The sequence below is a fragment of the Pinus tabuliformis genome, chromosome 4_2, assembly GCF_031772625.1.
Source record: "Pinus tabuliformis cultivar Carrire ecotype Pingquan chromosome 4_2, CPIR1, whole genome shotgun sequence".
NCBI lineage: Eukaryota > Viridiplantae > Streptophyta > Pinopsida > Pinales > Pinaceae > Pinus > Pinus tabuliformis.
In genome coordinates, this window is record NC_142304.1 from 251,596,925 (window position 1) to 251,609,116 (window position 12,192).

The window sequence follows — 12,192 nt, forward strand, 5'->3', positions numbered from 1 at the left end:
ACGAACATCACCATATATATGCACCAATAGTGATGAACATGAAATATCCGCCACAATAAATCATTTTTGTTCATATGAAATGGTGATGGTCACTATCCATCATTATAATCAATATTCACGATGGACCTTGAATGTCACCATAACACCTATAATTTTGGTGGTGCCACCTTTGGTGACATTCAGTTTTTGGTGACCGTGGCTATGGTTCGTCATCATTGCTCATATGAAATGGCGATAGTCGCTATCTATTATTATAAATCATTATTGGTGACGAACTTTGAATGTCACTACAACACCTATACTTTTGGCGATGCCATCTTTGGTGACGTTCAGTTTTTGGTGACGGAGGCTATGGTCCATCACCATTGCTCATATGAAATGGTGATGGTTGCTATCCATCATTATAAATCATTATTGGTGAAGGACTTTGAATGTCACTACAACACCTATACTTTTGGCGATGCCACTTTTGGTGATGTTCATTTTTTTGTGATGAAGGGTTATTTTTACCGTCACCAATGAGCTTATGATGACATTTTTTCCCCTCACCAATGTCATATTTTCTTGTAGTGATAGGGTATCTTGGCTTCATTTCATCCTTTTGGGTTTGAAAGGTGTGCTCAATGTGGCCAATGTGGAAGCCACTTCTTGCTCTAAATTTCCTAGAGAAAGACTTGTTTGATGTCCTTGCTTCTCTTTTCCTTGGGATTTAGAAGTATTCTCATGGCTTCCTTTTTATACTACTCAGTTATCTTCTTCTTATTCCTTAAGCTCTACTTCTTCTCCCTTTTTTCATGTTGCTTCTTCTTTCTATATTCTGTTGTAACACCCTCCTCCCACATCTACCCAAGTAACCGGTAAACTAGGTTAAACATGTGACGAGAAGCTACTATGATGGGATTCAACCTCCTAGATGACCTTAAAGAGTGGAATTGATGGAAACACGTAATACACACCTTCCACATCAGAAATAGAACTCATAAGAGCCATCCCAACCACTCAGGTACCTAACCCCTAAGACCAACTAAAGTTTTAGACCATTAAACTTCTAGACGTTCCCTTAATAAGGGAATGCATGCACCCATAGGGCTCTAGACACTCCCACAACATGGTATACCAACATCTAGGGAATTTTCTTCCAATGTTGTGCTTGTGTCCTCGGGATTTGAGGCACTTTTTTAAGCCCAAGGCCCAGGTCACTGCCCATAACTAAATGATACCTTCATTATAAAAAGATAATAGTGGAACAATGATACAAATGAAACTACTTGAACAAGGGCATGATTGGACCCCTACTAACCATGACAAACATTTCATCAAACATATCACAAATATGTAATATACAGGAGTAAGAAACACATTTGAGCATAGGGGTCTCATAATTATCTGAGAATCACTAAGAATCAATTTTCCCTTATATAATTAGCTACATTATCATCTATTAGGTCATAGATACATTTTTCATTCATTTATAAATCAAAACATGAGGAGATCCACACATCGCCACTGTAATAATACATGCTTAAAATTGACATAATAACAACAGAAATATCAAGGATACATCAGCTTTAGAATCCACCTATAAACAAATACATTTATACATAAGATATCAAGGAGGGAACCTTTTTATTAATGAATGAAAAATCCAACATGGGATGGGACTACCACATTCCACCTGACCATAGAATGGCTGAGCCAAATCTCTCTTCAACCATTCACACTTGTGTCATATTCAAAGCATGAATGTGGGACTCAAACCAAAAGAACCAACCAGAGCATCCCGAGGCTAAACCACCTCACCCTCATCAATAGAAACATGCTCTACCATAGTCCATCCCGAATCACTAGGCCAACACAATTAACATGTAGTAACAGGATTTACCATGATGTCCACCAGACCATTCGGCCAAAATAAGCATGGATGACACTAGATTTCTCCACCTATACTGTGAGGAATTTTCACGTCTCCTAGTGTCTCAGGCTTTACCGCAATCCACAGTTTGATCCAAGGGTCACTAGGTCCTAAATGAAGACACCACCCTTTAAGCTTTATCGTATATCCCATCATTCACTGATAAGGATTCCTAGGCCTAATCAAGGGCAACCACCTCTAGTCTTTACAATATATCCTGCCATTCACGGGGTGAGCATTCCTAAACCCACCAAGGAAACACAAAATCTGGCTTTACCATAACCCACAGTCTGGTTCAGGGTTTACTAGGTCATGTGTTGTATCATTTGAAGATCCATCTCACTCAACTGCAAATCCATCCAACAATCCATCTCAACCAAAAAATGAGAACCACATCACACCATCGCTATCCGAAAATGGAAAGGCTAGGATGAAAACACTGTCACACTTAGCAAAACCCATGCCATAATAGAAAATAACCACATGAAATACCATGCATGCCAAATATAGCAATGAAAAAGGACATGCAAATCGATACCTGCAAAGAATATTATTGTATCTACTTGATCCTTCTATTCCTTGCTTGCTCCTTCCTTCCTCTTGCCTTATTTGCCTTTCTTGATCCAATGCCAAAGTGCTTCAAGAAAATTCTAAGTGTCCAAGAGTGAGAGAGTGGGAGAGAATAATGAGAGAGCTCCCAAAATGAACTGAAAAAAGGTTACAAACTAATCCTCAGAAGCCTTTTTATCAATTAGGCCTCTATTTTCTTATTTTCCATTATTTTCCTTCAATTTTCTCCTCACATGCAACCTGTGACCTTTCACCTCCCTTTTTTCCTAATTTCCATTATTTTCATAAATAAACGTACGAAAAATGCCATTTTTCCTTTTCAAAGCCATTTGCATTACCTTTTCCAATTTCCTTGGCCATAATAATCGAAATGAACACCCACTAGGATTTTTTTCCCAACATTCAGCTTGGAATAAGCGTCCCATCAACCATGGTTATTGTTTTTCCTTGTTAGATTTTATTACATGGAATTTTCACCAGGATTGTTACAGAACCCTCCCCCTTAGGGGACACCATCCTTGGTTTTCAACCACACCTATACCTTAGAAAACCGGCTAAAAGAAAACATATTGCCTATGGAGCTTTATAACATAGCTTGATGTAGTATTTACAATTATCATCCTGCTAAAAGCAAATCAATGTGAAAACATAACAAAATGACAACTATAATGACATGGCACCCATACTGCTTAATGGAGCATTACAACATAGTTCATGGCGATATCTACATCAATATGCATATGTACATATACCAAACATTACCAAAACTTGTACCAAACAAATATACCAAACATCATACCAAACCACAACTCAACCAACGAATAAGGAAAGATACATAGCTCACATCTGATCCACTATCTCCCATGTAGCTTCATTGGGCCCAAAGTGCTTCCACTGTGCTTTAACCTGCTCTATTACTTGGTTCCAGAGCATGAGCACCTTTTCTGCAATATACACTGAGGCTCTTGCTGGAATTCTCCATCTGGTTCCACTTGCAATACAAACTAGTCAATCACATTATCAACATATTTAACATACTTCTTAAGTAATGACACATGGAAAACATCATGGACTTTCATTATTGGAGTGAATGTAATTTGATAGGCTCTAGTCCTATCCTCTCAATAATCCTGAAAGGTTCACAAAACTATGGTGCCAGCTTTCCATATGATCTAATCCAAAAGGATCTCTTCTTCATTTTGGTGCGCAAGTAAACATGTTCCCCAACTTGAAACTCCTTGTACAAACTATTTCGATATGCATATTTCTTCTACCTATCATGTGTCGCTTTCAAATTCTTCTTGATTACTTGCATTTCCTACTCCATGTATGCCAACATATGTGGTCCAATCAATACCCTATTAACCAAATCACTCCAACTAATGGGAGTGTAGCAGCTCCACCCATACAATGCCTCAAACAGACTCATCTTCAAATATTCTTAACACCCATTATTGTAATATAAATCTACCAGTGGAAGATATTCTTCCCACTTTTGTTTTTGATGCATCACATACATCCTCAACATGTTGTCCAATATCCTGTTGACCCTCTAAGCTTTTCCATCTAACTGCGGATGATAAGTTGTATTGAAGGACAACTCTGTGCCCAAACCTGTAAACAACTCCTTCCAAAACATGGAAGTGAACTTTGCATCCCTATCTGACACAACCTTCTTTGGAACACCATGAAATATAACCACATCTCTAATGAATACATGTGCTACATCACTAGTTGAGAATGTAGACTTCACTGGAATGAAGTGTGCAACCTTTGTCAACATGTTCACCACAACCATGTGTAATCATGTTGTATCATTATCCTCGGAAAACCTGTGATAAATTTGATGGAAATGACCTCTGATTTCCACTCTAGAATCTTATTCGTATTTATAGGTCCACCTAGATGTTTACACTCTACCTTCACCTGCTGACAATCAAAACACCTAGCCACAAACTCTACTACATATTTCTTTAGATTCGGCCAATAATCAAACTTCTTTATGGATGTCAACGTCTTCTGATAACCTGGGTGACCTTAATATGGTTTCGCATGAAACTCCCTCAAGATCACTTTCTTGAGCTCACTATTGTCTAGCACATATATCATGTTCCTAAATATAACTAATACATCTATCGTGAGACAATAGTCCACATCCTATGCACCTGCACCTGTACCTATATCTATACGCTGCTACAACCTGTGCACAATCTCCATATACCTCACATCCTTGTTATAGACAATTTTGTGCCTTGCAGCATCAGGCATGAATTGTCAATAATCCAAGGGATCCAAAGTCCCTAAACATGATGTTCCTACCCCTAGAGGAACAAGATCAGCAAACCAACAGCTCTCAGATCAGTTCTCCACCTGAAAACACTCAAAAACAAGCAATCCTGAAATCAAAGCAGGTGCTCCACTAGGCTTCTGCGCTGAAACTCAACTCCTCCATGGTGTACCTGCGTTGCAAAGCAGGTAGAACAAAGACCACCTGCGCTGAGCGAGATGGGACAAGTGGCACACTGAGTCATTGCTCTGGAATCTTCCAAAAATGACACTTGGATCAGGGATTTCGCCTTGTGATGAGTCAGAGGCTCTGTTTGTCCAAGTGGAAGCAAGGTTCTCCAAGTGGACTCAAGAACTGAAGATCAACTGAAGAGAGAGAGGACACAAGGCAGCTACACATCAGTTGCAAGCTGACTCATCCTTTCTCAATTCATCTATATATTGAGCTCTCTCCTATGAGCTCAGGAGGCTGGAATTTTGTGCAAAGTAATGATATGCTGTTGGTTTCACTATAGAACTATTGCGTGATTGCTTGAAGGAGGTGAAGAGGAGAAATTCTTTCTGCTGGGAGGTGTTGCTAGATTGGGGCCTTCAATGGTTGTAACACTCTCAGAACTTTACTTCTTCCATTAATAAAAGCTATTGAGGTTCTTCTATATGCACTTGTTTCAATGATGTATTGTGATAATTGTATATTTGATTTATGCTAATCCTTGAATCAGTTATGATTGCATGCTTCTTGTAGTTTCCTTCTTTGTTATTTTGCAGGATCTCATTGTAGCTGGGCCAGCAAAAGAGCAAGGAGCTGGGAGCAAGCAGCAAAGAGAAGAGTTTGGATTCGACATTAAGCGCAAGGCAACGGTTAGTGCATTTCTTCATTCTCTCTTGCTTTCGTAAAGAAGTAAACCTTAAGTAGTTTTCTTTACAGTTGTTGCTGAGGTACTATCACCCTTAGAGTGGGATAGGGTCATCCGAGTCGGATACTTTTCCCTACAACAAACTGGCGACTCCACTGGGGATCGTATCTGTTTGATTGTTTGTAGTATTTTGCTATTCATTTCCTGAACAAAAGAGTACCAAATTGAAAAGCTTTTGACTATATCAAAAGCGAAGTAGAGGGCAGCTACTCTAGCTCATTTCTGAGCATGTTCATGATTTGAAGAGCTGATCTACAAGGATCCTTGTAAGCTCTTAGTGATAGCTTTTCATCTTCCTTGTCATCCCTTAGTGTGTGCTTGACTGATAGCTTCTGATTTGAGCAAAAACTGTGAATTTTTGAGAAAATTGTGACCCGGAAACTGAGAAAACGCAACTTTCGTTTTCCAAAGCAGGTAGTACACAGGCTACCTGCTTTGCAACGCAGGTCCTGAAGGGGCTACCTGCGCTGAGAGCCAGACTGGCTGTGCAGCACCTGCGTTGGCCCAATTTTGCCTTGTGCATTTGGGGTTTCCTCCCTTTTTCTTGCCTGTTTTCACTATAGATTTTGCAGCCAGTTACCAGTCTTGTACCTGTTCTGAAACCAACCTTACTTGCCATCATTCCGCCTCTGTTATATAACGAAATTGTACTTGTTCTTTTGTATTTCTTACATCATTTACAATTTCCCATAACGAAAGTGAACTAGTCTTGCTTTGGCCTCTTAGATCTGAACCTGTGTTAGGCATTTTGTTGGTCTAAAGAGTTAGCTTGTTTGCTGTCCATAGCTGATTAGTCTTTTTACTTTCATCATTATGGTTTGATTTCATGCATTTCCAGTGTTTAAACGAGTAAATCTTAAGGTGTCTTTTGATTTTGGACTAGCTTGTTTACTTTCGCTTGAAATCGAAATCAAAGTTATATAACAACTTTCTTTTTGTAATACATCAACATTAAGAAAGGGAAAAGAAAATACATGCATTGTGCATTTTGCATTTGACTGTTTGCATACTGATTTAGGAAAAATTGCATTAGTGTGTGCTCTATGATCTGTGTGAAAAGATTTGTCTTTCTTTTCCCTCAGTAGTTAAGATTTTCAAAGTTGAAAGATTGAAAAGTTTGCTTCTCATCTTAGACTGCATTCAGGAATTTGTTACATACATCTCGTGGTGATCCTTAAAGGCAAACTGCTAAACAAGATCAACATTAAAATAAATTCAATTTACATAACAACGCTTTGTAACATAACGCGAACACATAGAGGTCTAGGTAGAGACATGTTCCGGCGTCGTTAAACATAGTGACTGTCGATCTCTACGAAGGTGGGTGATTCCTCCTGAGAGTCGGTGGCACTAATACGGACTTGTGCTCCCACGTACCGTCGCGTATATATTGGGAGGCCCCTATAGGAACAAAGCCTTTATCCATAGGAAGCCGTGTCGGCCGCCCTACTGATCGCGATGCAGTGAACACAGCATTCACGAAGATCGACCACCCATACCGTAAAACGTATTCTGTGGTTTCGCGAAAAGTTTGGCACACCCTCTGCCTAGAACTCCAGAGAAGTTTCTTTTGGCCTTTTTCAAACTCTATAACTGAAAAAGTCCATATGAGCATTTGTCACTTCGGGCTCGTTAAAACATCGAAGGAGACTAGAGTCATCTTTAGCTTTTTCTCGACTCTTAAAACATGAAAAAGCAAAGTTGTGTCTAAAGCGTCGTTAATAAAATTTATTTTAATCAGAACATAATCACCTGTTATTCCCACGTTGATCTTTCAGTTGAAAAGTATGGAGCCCACCAACCAAGGAAGTCACCTTGGTGGAAGTCCCAATCCCTTCTCCTCTTGGGGAGATGTTGGTGCGCCTCATATGGCCACATTGTCACTTCCAGGATTGACAATTGGCCTACCTGTATGGCTCTTTTCAACTAATGTAGTTCAGATCACCACTAATCCTGAGCAGTCGAATCAACAGTCAGACCAGTCTAGAGCTACCCACCAGCCTTCCACTTCTTACAATTCTTCCTCTGATCCTTCATCTTCGCAAGGTAGAGCCGGCAAAAGTCAGCCTCCCATGGAGAAGAAGGAGAAGAAGAAGAAAGAAAAGAAGCAGAAGGAGCCTAAGGTGAAGGCGACTGGGGGCAAGCAAAAGACATCTGACAAAAATCCACACACTGCACCGACCGGGCCTAAATCGCCATGTGTCATTTGCAAAGGGACCCACTTCCACCGTGACTGTCCTTGTATTCCCCGGATACTAAGGGACTGGTCCCCCAGGTTGCACAATCCGGTAGCATCAACCTCTGATAGACATGTTGATTGCATTCCGTCAACTAGCGAGAGTGAAGGACAAAGAGGGAGACCAAGATCACCCTGCAGACTGTGTGAAGGCGATCACGCCATCCACCGTTGTCCATTCTTAGATGAGGCGAAGAGAGTTTTGGAAGATCGTCCGGTTTCACCGTTACGACTTCCTCCTGGATACCAAAAACTCGTGCCAAATCCCTCGATAGTTGAAAATCCAGCTGGCCCGATCAAGTGGTCAGCTGAAGTGTCGGTGATTGAGAATGAACCTACTAAATCCAGACCAGACGAAAGTCTAAAGGTCGAAACGGCAGTTGACCCGGTTCTTCCTTCAGAGGTTTCATCCTCAAATGACACTGTCGTTGAAGATTCATCTTCAAATGACACCCTCACTGAAGAGAACAAGGATGACACCATCCAGATTCTTTTCATCAACACAGACTCTGATGAGCATCAGGGCAACGCGCCCATTCCTTTATCGCAGGAAGGAACATCGTCAGGGTCGTATCCGGCCGTGTATTCGGTCCCACCACCAAGCAACCTGGTTGTGTCCTTTGATTGGAATCAACTAGGCAGATCCCGGTTACCAGCCAGTATCCCATTCAGAATCATCGTCCAAATCTACAGAATGGTGATGGCTGGAACTATCATTGATGAAGGGGCATCTGTGAGTATCCTTTCCTCTATTGCTTGGAAAGCACTGGGTTCCCCGGCGCTTTTACCTGAGATGAGAAATCTATCAGGTTTTGATAAAGGAACCAGTCGCCCGTTAGGGATTCTCCCCAATGTTCCCGTTACATTGAAGGGGAAGACAGTTCATATGAACGTCATGGTCGTCCAGGGACCCTTGGTGTATAACTTACTCCTTGGACGAGACTATATATATTGCATGGAGGCGATAGTGTCCTCACTCTTCAGAGTTATGTGTTTTCCGCACGAAGGAAGAATGGTCAAGCTCGTAGACCAACTTTCATTTCCAGGATCACGCATCGCAAATAGTCAAATACCATCCCTTAACGGTTTATTCACTCAAGGAATGCCTCCACCCCCGGTTCTACTTCCCGATGAATGCAAGTGATTCGGAAGAAAGAACTGGGACCCAGGGGGCATGCACCCTGGCCTGCCTTGGGCAGAGAAAACCTTGGGTATAAAGTTAATTTCCACAGAAGAATATGACTTGTCCGTACCCCGTCCGGCATGGAAGAGAGGGTTGTTCTAGGATAAAGTTCTTTTGTCAAAGTTATGTGAGTGAGATAATCAGCTTCTCGCTCCCCTTGTCTAGGTAAGTAGGATGCCGAGGGAGGAGATCCATTTGTGGCGGCAAGTAGCCACCATCTTTGAAGGCAAGACTCACCCATTAAAACATATGTTTTGAAGGATAAGTAGGGGCAGCCTCCAAAGAAAGAGATGAAATTGCTGCAACAAGTGGTCACCATCTTTAGTAACCTAGTAATAGACATCGCCGGAAAAAAGAGTTTAGTTTGCGGCAGCGAACAAAACCATTTTTTGGATAATAAGTAAGAGGAAAACCTCCCTCCGTAACGCCAATGTTTTATCTGTTGCGATCTTGCAAAAATCAAAAAGTGAACTGATGGGAAGACAAGTACCGTCGGCACCGAAAAATCACGAGAAGACAAGTATCGTTAAAAATATAGCAACACGACAAGTAGAAAAACAGAGGTGGAACAGAGGAGGGGTAGCCTTGAAATTATACTTTATACCTAGGGGCATGCAAACCTTTTGGAGTGCAAGCACGGGACGACTATTTATTTTTTAAATTTTTAGGTCCTCCCTTTAAACCTGTAGGTCTAACCCGTTAAACTCGTAGGATTAGCCGTTTCCAGCTTGCATAAAGAAAGGATGTGGGGCAAAAGTTAAAACTTGCCAAATTGGAGTAACTAGTGAGGTATAGCTCCTTAAATATGACTACCTCACCTGAGGCGTTCCTTGTATTAAGACTGGTATAATCGAGCAGTTTTAGCAATGTTCATGCTCGTTAAAAAATAAACGCAAGATTTGAGCAGTTTTAGCACACAGTTCATGCTCGTTAAAAAATAAACGCAAGATCCGAGCAGTTTTAGCACATAGTTCATGCTCGTTAAAAAATAAACATAAGTTGTGAGCAATCTTCCCCTAGAGTTCAAGCTCACCCAGAAAAAATGAACCGGTAAATAACCTTGGTAAATGTAACCTTTGACAGCCATATTAAAGCCCTTGGTCATGTTCTTGCAGTCTCACCTCCATCCGTTCATTTGGCCAATCGTTCATCTCCATATGTTTGTTTACCCATTTTGAGGAACAGCTGCGAAGAGTGATTTCACTTAGCCATCCTTGTGACACTGCCGTGATTGGAAAATTCCAACCTGTACCTGGAATCTGCTGCTATCCCTGTTTATCACTCGTTCCTCAAAAGACGAGTCTTCTTTGAGCTCTTTTCTCCTGACTCGTAAAAAATGAAAAGTTTGCCGAGTTTTGGCCTTCCAGCTCATTAAACGACCGGAAGAGCTATCCCTCCTCTAGATTTTAATCTTTTTGGACCTGAGGGATTATTGCACAAAAAGATCGAGCGCTTGTTTTGTTCGGCTCGTTAAAGCAATCGAAAATTCATCCCTTCTGTATTGTTTTATACTTTTTCGGACTTAAGGGATTAGATGACGAAAAAGGAATTCTGGAGTTGACTTTATGTACCTTTTTAGACTCTCTAAAAATGAAAAGGACCGAGTTATCCTTGTCGTTAGACTCGTTAAATTCATTAAATAGCGACAAACTTGTCTTTAGACGAGAACGAGTTTCCCTATCGCTAGGCTCGTTAAAACATAGCGATGGGCTTGCCCGAAGGGCAGGTATAGAACAAGCATATGTTATCCTCCTCAAGCTTGATAAAAATAAAGAGGTACTGGTCAGCAATGACTGGGGAAAAATTGGGAGAACCTCACAGCTTTAATGGTAGCAAGTCGCTCTTGAACATGACACTTTGTCCTCCGTATCACATCGGGTTGGGTTGTTTCATTCACCGGTCTCATCACCATGGTCCTCGCCACACCATCCACATTTGGGGTAATGCTACCAATCCATCACATCAGTGTCGTTATATGTTCAAGAGATGTTATTCTGCAAAGAGTCAACCATGTCCCATCCACTGCCATACATTGTCCTTCATCCATTTCATGACCGCCACCCTGAATCATACATCACAGTTTGTTTTCACCTCATCACAATCACTAGCTCCGTTCCGTGTCACTGATGTGGGATTCATTAAGGCCCTCCCTTGACGGATCGCTCCTTGTCGACATCAGCTCATTATCCAAGGAGTTGATCTAGGGACAACCCCTTCAGTACTTTGAAGCTTGCATGCCTCAATGGCAAGTTTCTCACTTCCGGCGACAGGTATACATCAATGACCTTCGACCAGAAGATTTTGCATGGTGGTCGACGCCAAGTCCTTTATTCCCACCATGTGAATTGTACTGCCGTACCTTGAGGGTCATCATCCTTATCGGTGATTCCTCTCGCGCTTGTTAACGGTTTACATCATTGACCGGTAATCAAGCGATGTCTTTCCATGTTCGACTTCAAGAAATTCTCACATGGATCGACTTGTACATCGAGTGAAGATCGGAAGAGATTGAAGACCCCGGATCTAGTTTCATCCATCCGGGTTGCGATATATATTCAGGATATAAAGACATTTGATATGTACATCATTGCAGCAGATGATCATCCTTCTCAAAGGATGATAATTTCAGCAGAGAATTATCAGTCTATCATCAGACGATCGTCTGTGCTATGTACCAAAATGAATTTATAAAGCTGAGCATGGGAATGCCCGCCTCAGCTAGATCATGAAAAAGTATGAAAAATAATGTATTGTATTGTATCTTATTACAGGACACTTCTCAGCAGATTGAATGAACTTCGGATCCTCCTAATAAAGCATTTCACCCGATAAACGACCTCATACTTTAGGGGGCATCTGTTATAGACAATTTTGTGCCTTGCAGCATCAGGCATGAATTGTCAATAATCCAAGGGATCCAAAGTCCCTAAACATGATGTTCCTACCCTAGAGGAACAAGATCAGCAAACCAACAGCTCTCAGATCAGTTCTCCACCTGAAAACACTCAAAAACAAGCAATCCTGAAATCAAAGCAGGTGCTCCACTAGGCTTCTGCGCTGAAACTCAACTCCTCCATGGTGTACCTGC